Source organism: Mytilus californianus, unplaced genomic scaffold, assembly GCF_021869535.1.
Source record: "Mytilus californianus isolate M0D057914Y unplaced genomic scaffold, xbMytCali1.0.p SCAF_1, whole genome shotgun sequence".
Lineage (NCBI taxonomy): Eukaryota > Metazoa > Mollusca > Bivalvia > Mytilida > Mytilidae > Mytilus > Mytilus californianus.
This window is the reverse complement of record NW_026262581.1, coordinates 1-17,480: the sequence shown is the minus strand read 5'-3', so window position 1 is coordinate 17,480 and position 17,480 is coordinate 1. Positions and strand designations below refer to the sequence as shown.

The window sequence follows — 17,480 nt, the reverse complement described above, 5'->3', positions numbered from 1 at the left end:
AGTAAAAAAAATAAAAGAAGAAAATGTCTACAACACCCGGTATTCCCAGGCGGTCACCCATCCAAGTACTAACCGAGCTCGACGTTGCTTAACTTCGGTGATCGGACGAGAACCGGTGTTTTCAACGTGATATGGTCGTAGACACTAAAGTGCTAAAAAAATTGATATATAAATTTAGGAACCGCCGAAAGTCGTGTATTTAGCATTTCTTGACAGAATTTGTATAAAATAAGAAAATTATCAGGTATAAAAATATAAATAAACTACACGATCCAGAGTGGAAGATAGTAAAACTTAACAAGTTCACATGCACTTTAGAGAAGACAAAAAAATGCAAGAATAGAAAGACAGATATGGAATATGGGGACGAGCTTGATTTTATTTGTAACCAAGTTATATACCATGCAACAATTTCAGACTCTTTTTGAAAAATTTTGGTAGCCCTTAAAAGGGCTGTTTAAGCTTTAAAAGCATCATATGCTTCCTCCATTTACTTCTTCTTTGGGGTCTTTGCCTTCTTTGGTTTAGCTGCAGCCTTGGTCTTTTTTGGTGATTTTGTGGCTTTCTTTGCAGATTTGGCAGCGGGTTTTGCAGCAGGTTTCTTGGTAGCTGGTTTCTTTGCTTTTGGTTTAGCTGCTTTCTTTTCACCAGCTGGTTTCTTTGCTGCAGGTTTCTTTGTGGCAGTCTTTTTAGGTGTCTTTGCCTTCTTTGGTTTAGCGGCTTTAGGCTTAACTGCTTTCTTTGCTGGCTTCTTAGCTGGTTTAGCCACTTCACCTATCTTAAAACTTCCAGAAGCGCCGGTACCCTTCGACTGTTTCAAGCTATTGCTCTTCACTCCTGATTTCAAAGCTAACTTCAAGTGAGTGTTGACTGTTTTTGCATCGATACCAACATTGAAGTTTGCTATGATGTACTTAAGGATGGCTTGACGGCTAGAGCCCCCGCGCTCTTTCAATGCAGAGATAGCTTTCCCTACCATCTCGCTGTATTTTGGATGAGTAGCTACTTTCTTTGGTTTAGCTGCAGCTTTCTTCTTTGGTGACTTAGCTGGAGTCTTGACTACTACTGGTGCATCAGACATTTTGCGACTTTGGTTGTTGAAAGATGTGTGCGAGTTGAACGACAAATAACAATGATGTGCAAAATTGCGGTTTGCGGGTAGTTAATCTCATAACGCGGACCTCGACGAGAGCACCCTTAAACTTTCATGACAATCTATTTCAAACAAATCGACAAGAATTTCTGTGTGCTTGTTCGACAAGTTTTAACCATTTGTTTCAAATAAATTGTACTTTTTGATATATAAATCATATACGAAAATGTTCAGCAGGAATTTTTCTTTCAGAATATGTGATTAAAATTAAACAAAATATCACAAGTGAAGAAATATTTACGATTAATGTGCAACTTGTCAATTTCACTCGTGCGATTCTTCATCAGAAAACGTGTTGTATTATTTCACAAAAACTAGATTGTGCTATAAAAATGGTATGTATTTGAAGTAAAATCATTTCTTAATATGTTTTTGTTTTCAGATATACGTAGAAATAAAGAGACTTCACAGAAATTTAAATTTTGCCTTGGATATGAAAGCACACCAAGATGACAAAATTCGAAACCGGGACTTCCTTGACTGAGTTGGAACAAAGTTTCAAATAGTCGACTTTTTTGCTTGAGTTTTACAAGCTTTAATTAGTATTTATTGTTTTTTATTTGTTTTTGCTGAAATGAATATTTGATAATCACAATCCTTTCAGAAATGTTGTGAATCATATAAGCCCTGGTCAAAAAGGAAGAGACGAGTTCAAAGGACAAAAATGGCGGATAACAGTATTTTTAAGATTTTCGTTTTAAGTTTTTGAGCCACATGCATGTGAAAAGAGTGAAATTCTCAAGCTTATATATGGCCCGACGTGTGCATTACTGGATTTGCATTTATTTTTAAAAATAGTTTAAAAGATTTCACCAGGTTGGTAATGAAAAAAATTAAATTATGAATGATATATTTTCTGTTTCCTTCAAAAGTTAGATATATTATATTGAATGTTACATCCCCAGACATCCATATAAAGAAATAAAAAAGATAGAACGTATGTTTGGGAGAAGTGAAAAATTATAAGTAAAAAAAATAAAAGAAGAAAATGTCTACAACACCCGGTATTCCCAGGCGGTCACCCATCCAAGTACTAACCGAGCTCGACGTTGCTTAACTTCGGTGATCGGACGAGAACCGGTGTTTTCAACGTGATATGGTCGTAGACACTAAAGTGCTAAAAAAATTGATATATAAATTTAGGAACCGCCGAAAGTCGTGTATTTAGCATTTCTTGACAGAATTTGTATAAAATAAGAAAATTATCAGGTATAAAAATATAAATAAACTACACGATCCAGAGTGGAAGATAGTAAAACTTAACAAGTTCACATGCACTTTAGAGAAGACAAAAAAATGCAAGAATAGAAAGACAGATATGGAATATGGGGACGAGCTTGATTTTATTTGTAACCAAGTTATATACCATGCAACAATTTCAGACTCTTTTTGAAAAATTTTGGTAGCCCTTAAAAGGGCTGTTTAAGCTTTAAAAGCATCATATGCTTCCTCCATTTACTTCTTCTTTGGGGTCTTTGCCTTCTTTGGTTTAGCTGCAGCCTTGGTCTTTTTTGGTGATTTTGTGGCTTTCTTTGCAGATTTGGCAGCGGGTTTTGCAGCAGGTTTCTTGGTAGCTGGTTTCTTTGCTTTTGGTTTAGCTGCTTTCTTTTCACCAGCTGGTTTCTTTGCTGCAGGTTTCTTTGTGGCAGTCTTTTTAGGTGTCTTTGCCTTCTTTGGTTTAGCGGCTTTAGGCTTAACTGCTTTCTTTGCTGGCTTCTTAGCTGGTTTAGCCACTTCACCTATCTTAAAACTTCCAGAAGCGCCGGTACCCTTCGACTGTTTCAAGCTATTGCTCTTCACTCCTGATTTCAAAGCTAACTTCAAGTGAGTGTTGACTGTTTTTGCATCGCTACCAACATTGAAGTTTGCTATGATGTACTTAAGGATGGCTTGACGGCTAGAGCCCCCGCGCTCTTTCAATGCAGAGATAGCTTTCCCTACCATCTCGCTGTATTTTGGATGAGTAGCTACTTTCTTTGGTTTAGCTGCAGCTTTCTTCTTTGGTGACTTAGCTGGAGTCTTGACTACTACTGGTGCATCAGACATTTTGCGACTTTGGTTGTTGAAAGATGTGTGCGAGTTGAACGACAAATAACAATGATGTGCAAAATTGCGGTTTGCGGGTAGTTAATCTCATAACGCGGACCTCGACGAGAGCACCCTTAAACTTTCATGACAATCTATTTCAAACAAATCGACAAGAATTTCTGTGTGCTTGTTCGACAAGTTTTAACCATTTGTTTCAAATAAATTGTACTTTTTGATATATAAATCATATACGAAAATGTTCAGCAGGAATTTTTCTTTCAGAATATGTGATTAAAATTAAACAAAATATCACAAGTGAAGAAATATTTACGATTAATGTGCAACTTGTCAATTTCACTCGTGCGATTCTTCATCAGAAAACGTGTTGTATTATTTCACAAAAACTAGATTGTGCTATAAAAATGGTATGTATTTGAAGTAAAATCATTTCTTAATATGTTTTTGTTTTCAGATATACGTAGAAATAAAGAGACTTCACAGAAATTTAAATTTTGCCTTGGATATGAAAGCACACCAAGATGACAAAATTCGAAACCGGGACTTCCTTGACTGAGTTGGAACAAAGTTTCAAATAGTCGACTTTTTTGCTTGAGTTTTACAAGCTTTAATTAGTATTTATTGTTTTTTATTTGTTTTTGCTGAAATGAATATTTGATAATCACAATCCTTTCAGAAATGTTGTGAATCATATAAGCCCTGGTCAAAAAGGAAGAGACGAGTTCAAAGGACAAAAATGGCGGATAACAGTATTTTTAAGATTTTCGTTTTAAGTTTTTGAGCCACATGCATGTGAAAAGAGTGAAATTCTCAAGCTTATATATGGCCCGACGTGTGCATTACTGGATTTGCATTTATTTTTAAAAATAGTTTAAAAGATTTCACCAGGTTGGTAATGAAAAAAATTAAATTATGAATGATATATTTTCTGTTTCCTTCAAAAGTTAGATATATTATATTGAATGTTACATCCCCAGACATCCATATAAAGAAATAAAAAAGATAGAACGTATGTTTGGGAGAAGTGAAAAATTATAAGTAAAAAAAATAAAAGAAGAAAATGTCTACAACACCCGGTATTCCCAGGCGGTCACCCATCCAAGTACTAACCGAGCTCGACGTTGCTTAACTTCGGTGATCGGACGAGAACCGGTGTTTTCAACGTGATATGGTCGTAGACACTAAAGTGCTAAAAAAATTGATATATAAATTTAGGAACCGCCGAAAGTCGTGTATTTAGCATTTCTTGACAGAATTTGTATAAAATAAGAAAATTATCAGGTATAAAAATATAAATAAACTACACGATCCAGAGTGGAAGATAGTAAAACTTAACAAGTTCACATGCACTTTAGAGAAGACAAAAAAATGCAAGAATAGAAAGACAGATATGGAATATGGGGACGAGCTTGATTTTATTTGTAACCAAGTTATATACCATGCAACAATTTCAGACTCTTTTTGAAAAATTTTGGTAGCCCTTAAAAGGGCTGTTTAAGCTTTAAAAGCATCATATGCTTCCTCCATTTACTTCTTCTTTGGGGTCTTTGCCTTCTTTGGTTTAGCTGCAGCCTTGGTCTTTTTTGGTGATTTTGTGGCTTTCTTTGCAGATTTGGCAGCGGGTTTTGCAGCAGGTTTCTTGGTAGCTGGTTTCTTTGCTTTTGGTTTAGCTGCTTTCTTTTCACCAGCTGGTTTCTTTGCTGCAGGTTTCTTTGTGGCAGTCTTTTTAGGTGTCTTTGCCTTCTTTGGTTTAGCGGCTTTAGGCTTAACTGCTTTCTTTGCTGGCTTCTTAGCTGGTTTAGCCACTTCACCTATCTTAAAACTTCCAGAAGCGCCGGTACCCTTCGACTGTTTCAAGCTATTGCTCTTCACTCCTGATTTCAAAGCTAACTTCAAGTGAGTGTTGACTGTTTTTGCATCGCTACCAACATTGAAGTTTGCTATGATGTACTTAAGGATGGCTTGACGGCTAGAGCCCCCGCGCTCTTTCAATGCAGAGATAGCTTTCCCTACCATCTCGCTGTATTTTGGATGAGTAGCTACTTTCTTTGGTTTAGCTGCAGCTTTCTTCTTTGGTGACTTAGCTGGAGTCTTGACTACTACTGGTGCATCAGACATTTTGCGACTTTGGTTGTTGAAAGATGTGTGCGAGTTGAACGACAAATAACAATGATGTGCAAAATTGCGGTTTGCGGGTAGTTAATCTCATAACGCGGACCTCGACGAGAGCACCCTTAAACTTTCATGACAATCTATTTCAAACAAATCGACAAGAATTTCTGTGTGCTTGTTCGACAAGTTTTAACCATTTGTTTCAAATAAATTGTACTTTTTGATATATAAATCATATACGAAAATGTTCAGCAGGAATTTTTCTTTCAGAATATGTGATTAAAATTAAACAAAATATCACAAGTGAAGAAATATTTACGATTAATGTGCAACTTGTCAATTTCACTCGTGCGATTCTTCATCAGAAAACGTGTTGTATTATTTCACAAAAACTAGATTGTGCTATAAAAATGGTATGTATTTGAAGTAAAATCATTTCTTAATATGTTTTTGTTTTCAGATATACGTAGAAATAAAGAGACTTCACAGAAATTTAAATTTTGCCTTGGATATGAAAGCACACCAAGATGACAAAATTCGAAACCGGGACTTCCTTGACTGAGTTGGAACAAAGTTTCAAATAGTCGACTTTTTTGCTTGAGTTTTACAAGCTTTAATTAGTATTTATTGTTTTTTATTTGTTTTTGCTGAAATGAATATTTGATAATCACAATCCTTTCAGAAATGTTGTGAATCATATAAGCCCTGGTCAAAAAGGAAGAGACGAGTTCAAAGGACAAAAATGGCGGATAACAGTATTTTTAAGATTTTCGTTTTAAGTTTTTGAGCCACATGCATGTGAAAAGAGTGAAATTCTCAAGCTTATATATGGCCCGACGTGTGCATTACTGGATTTGCATTTATTTTTAAAAATAGTTTAAAAGATTTCACCAGGTTGGTAATGAAAAAAATTAAATTATGAATGATATATTTTCTGTTTCCTTCAAAAGTTAGATATATTATATTGAATGTTACATCCCCAGACATCCATATAAAGAAATAAAAAAGATAGAACGTATGTTTGGGAGAAGTGAAAAATTATAAGTAAAAAAAATAAAAGAAGAAAATGTCTACAACACCCGGTATTCCCAGGCGGTCACCCATCCAAGTACTAACCGAGCTCGACGTTGCTTAACTTCGGTGATCGGACGAGAACCGGTGTTTTCAACGTGATATGGTCGTAGACACTAAAGTGCTAAAAAAATTGATATATAAATTTAGGAACCGCCGAAAGTCGTGTATTTAGCATTTCTTGACAGAATTTGTATAAAATAAGAAAATTATCAGGTATAAAAATATAAATAAACTACACGATCCAGAGTGGAAGATAGTAAAACTTAACAAGTTCACATGCACTTTAGAGAAGACAAAAAAATGCAAGAATAGAAAGACAGATATGGAATATGGGGACGAGCTTGATTTTATTTGTAACCAAGTTATATACCATGCAACAATTTCAGACTCTTTTTGAAAAATTTTGGTAGCCCTTAAAAGGGCTGTTTAAGCTTTAAAAGCATCATATGCTTCCTCCATTTACTTCTTCTTTGGGGTCTTTGCCTTCTTTGGTTTAGCTGCAGCCTTGGTCTTTTTTGGTGATTTTGTGGCTTTCTTTGCAGATTTGGCAGCGGGTTTTGCAGCAGGTTTCTTGGTAGCTGGTTTCTTTGCTTTTGGTTTAGCTGCTTTCTTTTCACCAGCTGGTTTCTTTGCTGCAGGTTTCTTTGTGGCAGTCTTTTTAGGTGTCTTTGCCTTCTTTGGTTTAGCGGCTTTAGGCTTAACTGCTTTCTTTGCTGGCTTCTTAGCTGGTTTAGCCACTTCACCTATCTTAAAACTTCCAGAAGCGCCGGTACCCTTCGACTGTTTCAAGCTATTGCTCTTCACTCCTGATTTCAAAGCTAACTTCAAGTGAGTGTTGACTGTTTTTGCATCGCTACCAACATTGAAGTTTGCTATGATGTACTTAAGGATGGCTTGACGGCTAGAGCCCCCGCGCTCTTTCAATGCAGAGATAGCTTTCCCTACCATCTCGCTGTATTTTGGATGAGTAGCTACTTTCTTTGGTTTAGCTGCAGCTTTCTTCTTTGGTGACTTAGCTGGAGTCTTGACTACTACTGGTGCATCAGACATTTTGCGACTTTGGTTGTTGAAAGATGTGTGCGAGTTGAACGACAAATAACAATGATGTGCAAAATTGCGGTTTGCGGGTAGTTAATCTCATAACGCGGACCTCGACGAGAGCACCCTTAAACTTTCATGACAATCTATTTCAAACAAATCGACAAGAATTTCTGTGTGCTTGTTCGACAAGTTTTAACCATTTGTTTCAAATAAATTGTACTTTTTGATATATAAATCATATACGAAAATGTTCAGCAGGAATTTTTCTTTCAGAATATGTGATTAAAATTAAACAAAATATCACAAGTGAAGAAATATTTACGATTAATGTGCAACTTGTCAATTTCACTCGTGCGATTCTTCATCAGAAAACGTGTTGTATTATTTCACAAAAACTAGATTGTGCTATAAAAATGGTATGTATTTGAAGTAAAATCATTTCTTAATATGTTTTTGTTTTCAGATATACGTAGAAATAAAGAGACTTCACAGAAATTTAAATTTTGCCTTGGATATGAAAGCACACCAAGATGACAAAATTCGAAACCGGGACTTCCTTGACTGAGTTGGAACAAAGTTTCAAATAGTCGACTTTTTTGCTTGAGTTTTACAAGCTTTAATTAGTATTTATTGTTTTTTATTTGTTTTTGCTGAAATGAATATTTGATAATCACAATCCTTTCAGAAATGTTGTGAATCATATAAGCCCTGGTCAAAAAGGAAGAGACGAGTTCAAAGGACAAAAATGGCGGATAACAGTATTTTTAAGATTTTCGTTTTAAGTTTTTGAGCCACATGCATGTGAAAAGAGTGAAATTCTCAAGCTTATATATGGCCCGACGTGTGCATTACTGGATTTGCATTTATTTTTAAAAATAGTTTAAAAGATTTCACCAGGTTGGTAATGAAAAAAATTAAATTATGAATGATATATTTTCTGTTTCCTTCAAAAGTTAGATATATTATATTGAATGTTACATCCCCAGACATCCATATAAAGAAATAAAAAAGATAGAACGTATGTTTGGGAGAAGTGAAAAATTATAAGTAAAAAAAATAAAAGAAGAAAATGTCTACAACACCCGGTATTCCCAGGCGGTCACCCATCCAAGTACTAACCGAGCTCGACGTTGCTTAACTTCGGTGATCGGACGAGAACCGGTGTTTTCAACGTGATATGGTCGTAGACACTAAAGTGCTAAAAAAATTGATATATAAATTTAGGAACCGCCGAAAGTCGTGTATTTAGCATTTCTTGACAGAATTTGTATAAAATAAGAAAATTATCAGGTATAAAAATATAAATAAACTACACGATCCAGAGTGGAAGATAGTAAAACTTAACAAGTTCACATGCACTTTAGAGAAGACAAAAAAATGCAAGAATAGAAAGACAGATATGGAATATGGGGACGAGCTTGATTTTATTTGTAACCAAGTTATATACCATGCAACAATTTCAGACTCTTTTTGAAAAATTTTGGTAGCCCTTAAAAGGGCTGTTTAAGCTTTAAAAGCATCATATGCTTCCTCCATTTACTTCTTCTTTGGGGTCTTTGCCTTCTTTGGTTTAGCTGCAGCCTTGGTCTTTTTTGGTGATTTTGTGGCTTTCTTTGCAGATTTGGCAGCGGGTTTTGCAGCAGGTTTCTTGGTAGCTGGTTTCTTTGCTTTTGGTTTAGCTGCTTTCTTTTCACCAGCTGGTTTCTTTGCTGCAGGTTTCTTTGTGGCAGTCTTTTTAGGTGTCTTTGCCTTCTTTGGTTTAGCGGCTTTAGGCTTAACTGCTTTCTTTGCTGGCTTCTTAGCTGGTTTAGCCACTTCACCTATCTTAAAACTTCCAGAAGCGCCGGTACCCTTCGACTGTTTCAAGCTATTGCTCTTCACTCCTGATTTCAAAGCTAACTTCAAGTGAGTGTTGACTGTTTTTGCATCGCTACCAACATTGAAGTTTGCTATGATGTACTTAAGGATGGCTTGACGGCTAGAGCCCCCGCGCTCTTTCAATGCAGAGATAGCTTTCCCTACCATCTCGCTGTATTTTGGATGAGTAGCTACTTTCTTTGGTTTAGCTGCAGCTTTCTTCTTTGGTGACTTAGCTGGAGTCTTGACTACTACTGGTGCATCAGACATTTTGCGACTTTGGTTGTTGAAAGATGTGTGCGAGTTGAACGACAAATAACAATGATGTGCAAAATTGCGGTTTGCGGGTAGTTAATCTCATAACGCGGACCTCGACGAGAGCACCCTTAAACTTTCATGACAATCTATTTCAAACAAATCGACAAGAATTTCTGTGTGCTTGTTCGACAAGTTTTAACCATTTGTTTCAAATAAATTGTACTTTTTGATATATAAATCATATACGAAAATGTTCAGCAGGAATTTTTCTTTCAGAATATGTGATTAAAATTAAACAAAATATCACAAGTGAAGAAATATTTACGATTAATGTGCAACTTGTCAATTTCACTCGTGCGATTCTTCATCAGAAAACGTGTTGTATTATTTCACAAAAACTAGATTGTGCTATAAAAATGGTATGTATTTGAAGTAAAATCATTTCTTAATATGTTTTTGTTTTCAGATATACGTAGAAATAAAGAGACTTCACAGAAATTTAAATTTTGCCTTGGATATGAAAGCACACCAAGATGACAAAATTCGAAACCGGGACTTCCTTGACTGAGTTGGAACAAAGTTTCAAATAGTCGACTTTTTTGCTTGAGTTTTACAAGCTTTAATTAGTATTTATTGTTTTTTATTTGTTTTTGCTGAAATGAATATTTGATAATCACAATCCTTTCAGAAATGTTGTGAATCATATAAGCCCTGGTCAAAAAGGAAGAGACGAGTTCAAAGGACAAAAATGGCGGATAACAGTATTTTTAAGATTTTCGTTTTAAGTTTTTGAGCCACATGCATGTGAAAAGAGTGAAATTCTCAAGCTTATATATGGCCCGACGTGTGCATTACTGGATTTGCATTTATTTTTAAAAATAGTTTAAAAGATTTCACCAGGTTGGTAATGAAAAAAATTAAATTATGAATGATATATTTTCTGTTTCCTTCAAAAGTTAGATATATTATATTGAATGTTACATCCCCAGACATCCATATAAAGAAATAAAAAAGATAGAACGTATGTTTGGGAGAAGTGAAAAATTATAAGTAAAAAAAATAAAAGAAGAAAATGTCTACAACACCCGGTATTCCCAGGCGGTCACCCATCCAAGTACTAACCGAGCTCGACGTTGCTTAACTTCGGTGATCGGACGAGAACCGGTGTTTTCAACGTGATATGGTCGTAGACACTAAAGTGCTAAAAAATTGATATATAAATTTAGGAACCGCCGAAAGTCGTGTATTTAGCATTTCTTGACAGAATTTGTATAAAATAAGAAAATTATCAGGTATAAAAATATAAATAAACTACACGATCCAGAGTGGAAGATAGTAAAACTTAACAAGTTCACATGCACTTTAGAGAAGACAAAAAAATGCAAGAATAGAAAGACAGATATGGAATATGGGGACGAGCTTGATTTTATTTGTAACCAAGTTATATACCATGCAACAATTTCAGACTCTTTTTGAAAAATTTTGGTAGCCCTTAAAAGGGCTGTTTAAGCTTTAAAAGCATCATATGCTTCCTCCATTTACTTCTTCTTTGGGGTCTTTGCCTTCTTTGGTTTAGCTGCAGCCTTGGTCTTTTTTGGTGATTTTGTGGCTTTCTTTGCAGATTTGGCAGCGGGTTTTGCAGCAGGTTTCTTGGTAGCTGGTTTCTTTGCTTTTGGTTTAGCTGCTTTCTTTTCACCAGCTGGTTTCTTTGCTGCAGGTTTCTTTGTGGCAGTCTTTTTAGGTGTCTTTGCCTTCTTTGGTTTAGCGGCTTTAGGCTTAACTGCTTTCTTTGCTGGCTTCTTAGCTGGTTTAGCCACTTCACCTATCTTAAAACTTCCAGAAGCGCCGGTACCCTTCGACTGTTTCAAGCTATTGCTCTTCACTCCTGATTTCAAAGCTAACTTCAAGTGAGTGTTGACTGTTTTTGCATCGCTACCAACATTGAAGTTTGCTATGATGTACTTAAGGATGGCTTGACGGCTAGAGCCCCCGCGCTCTTTCAATGCAGAGATAGCTTTCCCTACCATCTCGCTGTATTTTGGATGAGTAGCTACTTTCTTTGGTTTAGCTGCAGCTTTCTTCTTTGGTGACTTAGCTGGAGTCTTGACTACTACTGGTGCATCAGACATTTTGCGACTTTGGTTGTTGAAAGATGTGTGCGAGTTGAACGACAAATAACAATGATGTGCAAAATTGCGGTTTGCGGGTAGTTAATCTCATAACGCGGACCTCGACGAGAGCACCCTTAAACTTTCATGACAATCTATTTCAAACAAATCGACAAGATTTCTGTGTGCTTGTTCGACAAGTTTTAACCATTTGTTTCAAATAAATTGTACTTTTTGATATATAAATCATATACGAAAATGTTCAGCAGGATTTTTCTTTCAGAATATGTGATTAAAATTAAACAAAATATCACAAGTGAAGAAATATTTACGATTAATGTGCAACTTGTCAATTTCACTCGTGCGATTCTTCATCAGAAAACGTGTTGTATTATTTCACAAAAAACTAGATTGTGCTATAAAAATGGTATGTATTTGAAGTAAAATCATTTCTTAATATGTTTTTGTTTTCAGATATACGTAGAAATAAAGAGACTTCACAGAAATTTAAATTTTGCCTTGGATATGAAAGCACACCAAGATGACAAAATTCGAAACCGGGACTTCCTTGACTGAGTTGGAACAAAGTTTCAAATAGTCGACTTTTTTGCTTGAGTTTTACAAGCTTTAATTAGTATTTATTGTTTTTTATTTGTTTTTGCTGAAATGAATATTTGATAATCACAATCCTTTCAGAAATGTTGTGAATCATATAAGCCCTGGTCAAAAAGGAAGAGACGAGTTCAAAGGACAAAAATGGCGGATAACAGTATTTTTAAGATTTTCGTTTTAAGTTTTTGAGCCACATGCATGTGAAAAGAGTGAAATTCTCAAGCTTATATATGGCCCGACGTGTGCATTACTGGATTTGCATTTATTTTTAAAAATAGTTTAAAGATTTCACCAGGTTGGTAATGAAAAAAATTAAATTATGAATGATATATTTTCTGTTTCCTTCAAAAGTTAGATATATTATATTGAATGTTACATCCCCAGACATCCATATAAAGAAATAAAAAGATAGAACGTATGTTTGGGAGAAGTGAAAAATTATAAGTAAAAAAAATAAAAGAAGAAAATGTCTACAACACCCGGTATTCCCAGGCGGTCACCCATCCAAGTACTAACCGAGCTCGACGTTGCTTAACTTCGGTGATCGGACGAGAACCGGTGTTTTCAACGTGATATGGTCGTAGACACTAAAGTGCTAAAAAAATTGATATATAAATTTAGGAACCGCCGAAAGTCGTGTATTTAGCATTTCTTGACAGAATTTGTATAAAATAAGAAAATTATCAGGTATAAAAAATATAAATAAACTACACGATCCAGAGTGGAAGATAGTAAAACTTAACAAGTTCACATGCACTTTAGAGAAGACAAAAAAATGCAAGAATAGAAAGACAGATATGGAATATGGGGACGAGCTTGATTTTATTTGTAACCAAGTTATATACCATGCAACAATTTCAGACTCTTTTTGAAAAATTTTGGTAGCCCTTAAAAGGGCTGTTTAAGCTTTAAAAGCATCATATGCTTCCTCCATTTACTTCTTCTTTGGGGTCTTTGCCTCTTTGGTTTAGCTGCAGCCTTGGTCTTTTTTGGTGATTTTGTGGCTTTCTTTGCAGATTTGGCAGCGGGTTTTGCAGCAGGTTTCTTGGTAGCTGGTTTCTTTGCTTTTGGTTTAGCTGCTTTCTTTTCACCAGCTGGTTTCTTTGCTGCAGGTTTCTTTGTGGCAGTCTTTTTAGGTGTCTTTGCCTTCTTTGGTTTAGCGGCTTTAGGCTTAACTGCTTTCTTTGCTGGCTTCTTAGCTGGTTTAGCCACTTCACCTATCTTAAAACTTCCAGAAGCGCCGGTACCCTTCGACTGTTTCAAGCTATTGCTCTTCACTCCTGATTTCAAAGCTAACTTCAAGTGAGTGTTGACTGTTTTTGCATCGCTACCAACATTGAAGTTTGCTATGATGTACTTAAGGATGGCTTGACGGCTAGAGCCCCCCGCGCTCTTTCAATGCAGAGATAGCTTTCCCTACCATCTCGCTGTATTTTGGATGAGTAGCTACTTTCTTTGGTTTAGCTGCAGCTTTCTTCTTTGGTGACTTAGCTGGAGTCTTGACTACTACTGGTGCATCAGACATTTTGCGACTTTGGTTGTTGAAAGATGTGTGCGAGTTGAACGACAATAACAATGATGTGCAAAATTGCGGTTTGCGGGTAGTTAATCTCATAACGCGGACCTCGACGAGAGCACCCTTAAACTTTCATGACAATCTATTTCAAACAAATCGACAGAATTTCTGTGTGCTTGTTCGACAAGTTTTAACCATTTGTTTCAAATAAATTGTACTTTTTGATATATAAATCATATACGAAAATGTTCAGCAGGAATTTTTCTTTCAGAATATGTGATTAAAATTAAACAAAATATCACAAGTGAAGAAATATTTACGATTAATGTGCAACTTGTCAATTTCACTCGTGCGATTCTTCATCAGAAAACGTGTTGTATTATTTCACAAAAACTAGATTGTGCTATAAAAATGGTATGTATTTGAAGTAAAATCATTTTCTTAATATGTTTTTGTTTTCAGATATACGTAGAAATAAAGAGACTTCACAGAAATTTAAATTTTGCCTTGGATATGAAAGCACACCAAGATGACAAAATTCGAAACCGGGACTTCCTTGACTGAGTTGGAACAAAGTTTCAAATAGTCGACTTTTTTGCTTGAGTTTTACAAGCTTTAAATTAGTATTTATTGTTTTTTATTTGTTTTTGCTGAAATGAATATTTGATAATCACAATCCTTTCAGAAATGTTGTGAATCATATAAGCCCTGGTCAAAAAGGAAGAGACGAGTTCAAAGGACAAAAATGGCGGATAACAGTATTTTTAAGATTTTCGTTTTAAGTTTTTGAGCCACATGCATGTGAAAAGAGTGAAATTCTCAAGCTTATATATGGCCCGACGTGTGCATTACTGGATTTGCATTTATTTTTAAAAATAGTTTAAAAGATTTCACCAGGTTGGTAATGAAAAAAATTAAATTATGAATGATATATTTTCTGTTTCCTTCAAAAGTTAGATATATTATATTGAATGTTACATCCCCAGACATCCATATAAAGAAATAAAAAAGATAGAACGTATGTTTGGGAGAAGTGAAAAATTATAAGTAAAAAAAATAAAGAAGAAAATGTCTACAACACCCGGTATTCCCAGGCGGTCACCCATCCAAGTACTAACCGAGCTCGACGTTGCTTAACTTCGGTGATCGGACGAGAACCGGTGTTTTCAACGTGATATGGTCGTAGACACTAAAGTGCTAAAAAAATTGATATATAATTTAGGAACCGCCGAAAGTCGTGTATTTAGCATTTCTTGACAGAATTTGTATAAAATAAGAAAATTATCAGGTATAAAAATATAAATAAACTACACGATCCAGAGTGGAAGATAGTAAAACTTAACAAGTTCACATGCACTTTAGAGAAGACAAAAAAATGCAAGAATAGAAAGACAGATATGGAATATGGGGACGAGCTTGATTTTATTTGTAACCAAGTTATATACCATGCAACAATTTCAGACTCTTTTTGAAAAATTTTGGTAGCCCTTAAAAGGGCTGTTTAAGCTTTAAAAGCATCATATGCTTCCTCCATTTACTTCTTCTTTGGGGTCTTTGCCTTCTTTGGTTTAGCTGCAGCCTTGGTCTTTTTTGGTGATTTTGTGGCTTTCTTTGCAGATTGATTTGGCAGCGGGTTTTGCAGCAGGTTTCTTGGTAGCTGGTTTCTTTGCTTTTGGTTTAGCTGCTTTCTTTTCACCAGCTGGTTTCTTTGCTGCAGGTTTCTTTGTGGCAGTCTTTTTAGGTGTCTTTGCCTTCTTTGGTTTAGCGGCTTTAGGCTTAACTGCTTTCTTTGCTGGCTTCTTAGCTGGTTTAGCCACTTCACCTATCTTAAAACTTCCAGAAGCGCCGGTACCCTTCGACTGTTTCAAGCTATTGCTCTTCACTCCTGATTTCAAAGCTAACTTCAAGTGAGTGTTGACTGTTTTTGCATCGCTACCAACATTGAAGTTTGCTATGATGTACTTAAGGATGGCTTGACGGCTAGAGCCCCCGCGCTCTTTCAATGCAGAGATAGCTTTCCCTACCATCTCGCTGTATTTTGGATGAGTAGCTACTTTCTTTGGTTTAGCTGCAGCTTTCTTCTTTGGTGACTTAGCTGGAGTCTTGACTACTACTGGTGCATCAGACATTTTGCGACTTTGGTTGTTGAAAGATGTGTGCGAGTTGAACGACAAATAACAATGATGTGCAAAATTGCGGTTTGCGGGTAGTTAATCTCATAACGCGGACCTCGACGAGAGCACCCTTAAACTTTCATGACAATCTATTTCAAACAAATCGACAAGAATTTCTGTGTGCTTGTTCGACAAGTTTTAACCATTTGTTTCAAATAAATTGTACTTTTTGATATATAAATCATATACGAAAATGTTCAGCAGGAATTTTTCTTTCAGAATATGTGATTAAAATTAAACAAAATATCACAAGTGAAGAAATATTTACGATTAATGTGCAACTTGTCAATTTCACTCGTGCGATTCTTCATCAGAAAACGTGTTGTATTATTCACAAAAACTAGATTGTGCTATAAAAATGGTATGTATTTGAAGTAAAATCATTTCTTAATATGTTTTTGTTTTCAGATATACGTAGAAATAAAGAGACTTCACAGAAATTTAAATTTTGCCTTGGATATGAAAGCACACCAAGATGACAAAATTCGAAACCGGACTTCCTTGACTGAGTTGGAACAAAGTTTCAAATAGTCGACTTTTTTGCTTGAGTTTTACAAGCTTTAATTAGTATTTATTGTTTTTTATTTGTTTTTGCTGAAATGAATATTTGATAATCACAATCCTTTCAGAAATGTTGTGAATCATATAAGCCCTGGTCAAAAAGGAAGAGACGAGTTCAAAGGACAAAAATGGCGGATAACAGTATTTTTAAGATTTTCGTTTTAAGTTTTTGAGCCACATGCATGTGAAAAGAGTGAAATTCTCAAGCTTATATATGGCCCGACGTGTGCATTACTGGATTTGCATTTATTTTTAAAAATAGTTTAAAAGATTTCACCAGGTTGGTAATGAAAAAAATTAAATTATGAATGATATATTTTCTGTTTCCTTCAAAAGTTAGATATATTATATTGAATGTTACATCCCCAGACATCCATATAAAGAAATAAAAAAGATAGAACGTATGTTTGGGAGAAGTGAAAAATTATAAGTAAAAAAAATAAAAGAAGAAAATGTCTACAACACCCGGTATTCCCAGGCGGTCACCCATCCAAGTACTAACCGAGCTCGACGTTGCTTAACTTCGGTGATCGGACGAGAACCGGTGTTTTCAACGTGATATGGTCGTAGACACTAAAGTGCTAAAAAAATTGATATATAAATTTAGGAACCGCCGAAAGTCGTGTATTTAGCATTTCTTGACAGAATTTGTATAAAATAAGAAAATTATCAGGTATAAAAATATAAATAAACTACACGATCCAGAGTGGAAGATAGTAAAACTTAACAAGTTCACATGCACTTTAGAGAAGACAAAAAAATGCAAGAATAGAAAGACAGATATGGAATATGGGGACGAGCTTGATTTTATTTGTAACCAAGTTATATACCATGCAACAATTTCAGACTCTTTTTGAAAAATTTTGGTAGCCCTTAAAAGGGCTGTTTAAGCTTTAAAAGCATCATATGCTTCCTCCATTTACTTCTTCTTTGGGGTCTTTGCCTTCTTTGGTTTAGCTGCAGCCTTG

General features: G+C 35.3%; 9 non-coding genes across 9 annotated transcripts; all 9 read right to left on the bottom strand.

Moving 5' to 3' along the window:
• Window positions 1–24: 24 nt before the first annotated feature.
• LOC127714940 (5S ribosomal RNA) lies at window positions 25–143 on the bottom strand. Its single transcript, XR_007988010.1, has one exon. It is a non-coding gene; the product is annotated as a 5S ribosomal RNA (ribosomal RNA).
• A 1,999-nt stretch (window positions 144–2,142) lies between these two features.
• On the bottom strand, window positions 2,143–2,261 carry LOC127714864 (5S ribosomal RNA). The gene has a single exon (XR_007987968.1). It is a non-coding gene; the product is annotated as a 5S ribosomal RNA (ribosomal RNA).
• Window positions 2,262–4,260: 1,999 nt separating this feature from the next.
• LOC127714791 (5S ribosomal RNA) lies at window positions 4,261–4,379 on the bottom strand. Its single transcript, XR_007987939.1, has one exon. It is a non-coding gene; the product is annotated as a 5S ribosomal RNA (ribosomal RNA).
• Window positions 4,380–6,378: 1,999 nt separating this feature from the next.
• On the bottom strand, window positions 6,379–6,497 carry LOC127714714 (5S ribosomal RNA). The gene has a single exon (XR_007987892.1). It is a non-coding gene; the product is annotated as a 5S ribosomal RNA (ribosomal RNA).
• A 1,999-nt stretch (window positions 6,498–8,496) lies between these two features.
• Window positions 8,497–8,615, bottom strand: LOC127714643 (5S ribosomal RNA). Its single transcript, XR_007987844.1, has one exon. It is a non-coding gene; the product is annotated as a 5S ribosomal RNA (ribosomal RNA).
• A 1,999-nt stretch (window positions 8,616–10,614) lies between these two features.
• On the bottom strand, window positions 10,615–10,733 carry LOC127714569 (5S ribosomal RNA). Its single transcript, XR_007987798.1, has one exon. It is a non-coding gene; the product is annotated as a 5S ribosomal RNA (ribosomal RNA).
• Window positions 10,734–12,728: 1,995 nt separating this feature from the next.
• Window positions 12,729–12,847, bottom strand: LOC127716907 (5S ribosomal RNA). The gene has a single exon (XR_007989137.1). It is a non-coding gene; the product is annotated as a 5S ribosomal RNA (ribosomal RNA).
• A 1,999-nt stretch (window positions 12,848–14,846) lies between these two features.
• On the bottom strand, window positions 14,847–14,965 carry LOC127716489 (5S ribosomal RNA). The gene has a single exon (XR_007988948.1). It is a non-coding gene; the product is annotated as a 5S ribosomal RNA (ribosomal RNA).
• Window positions 14,966–16,965: 2,000 nt separating this feature from the next.
• Window positions 16,966–17,084, bottom strand: LOC127715832 (5S ribosomal RNA). The gene has a single exon (XR_007988657.1). It is a non-coding gene; the product is annotated as a 5S ribosomal RNA (ribosomal RNA).
• Between the last annotated feature and the right edge of the window lie 396 nt (window positions 17,085–17,480).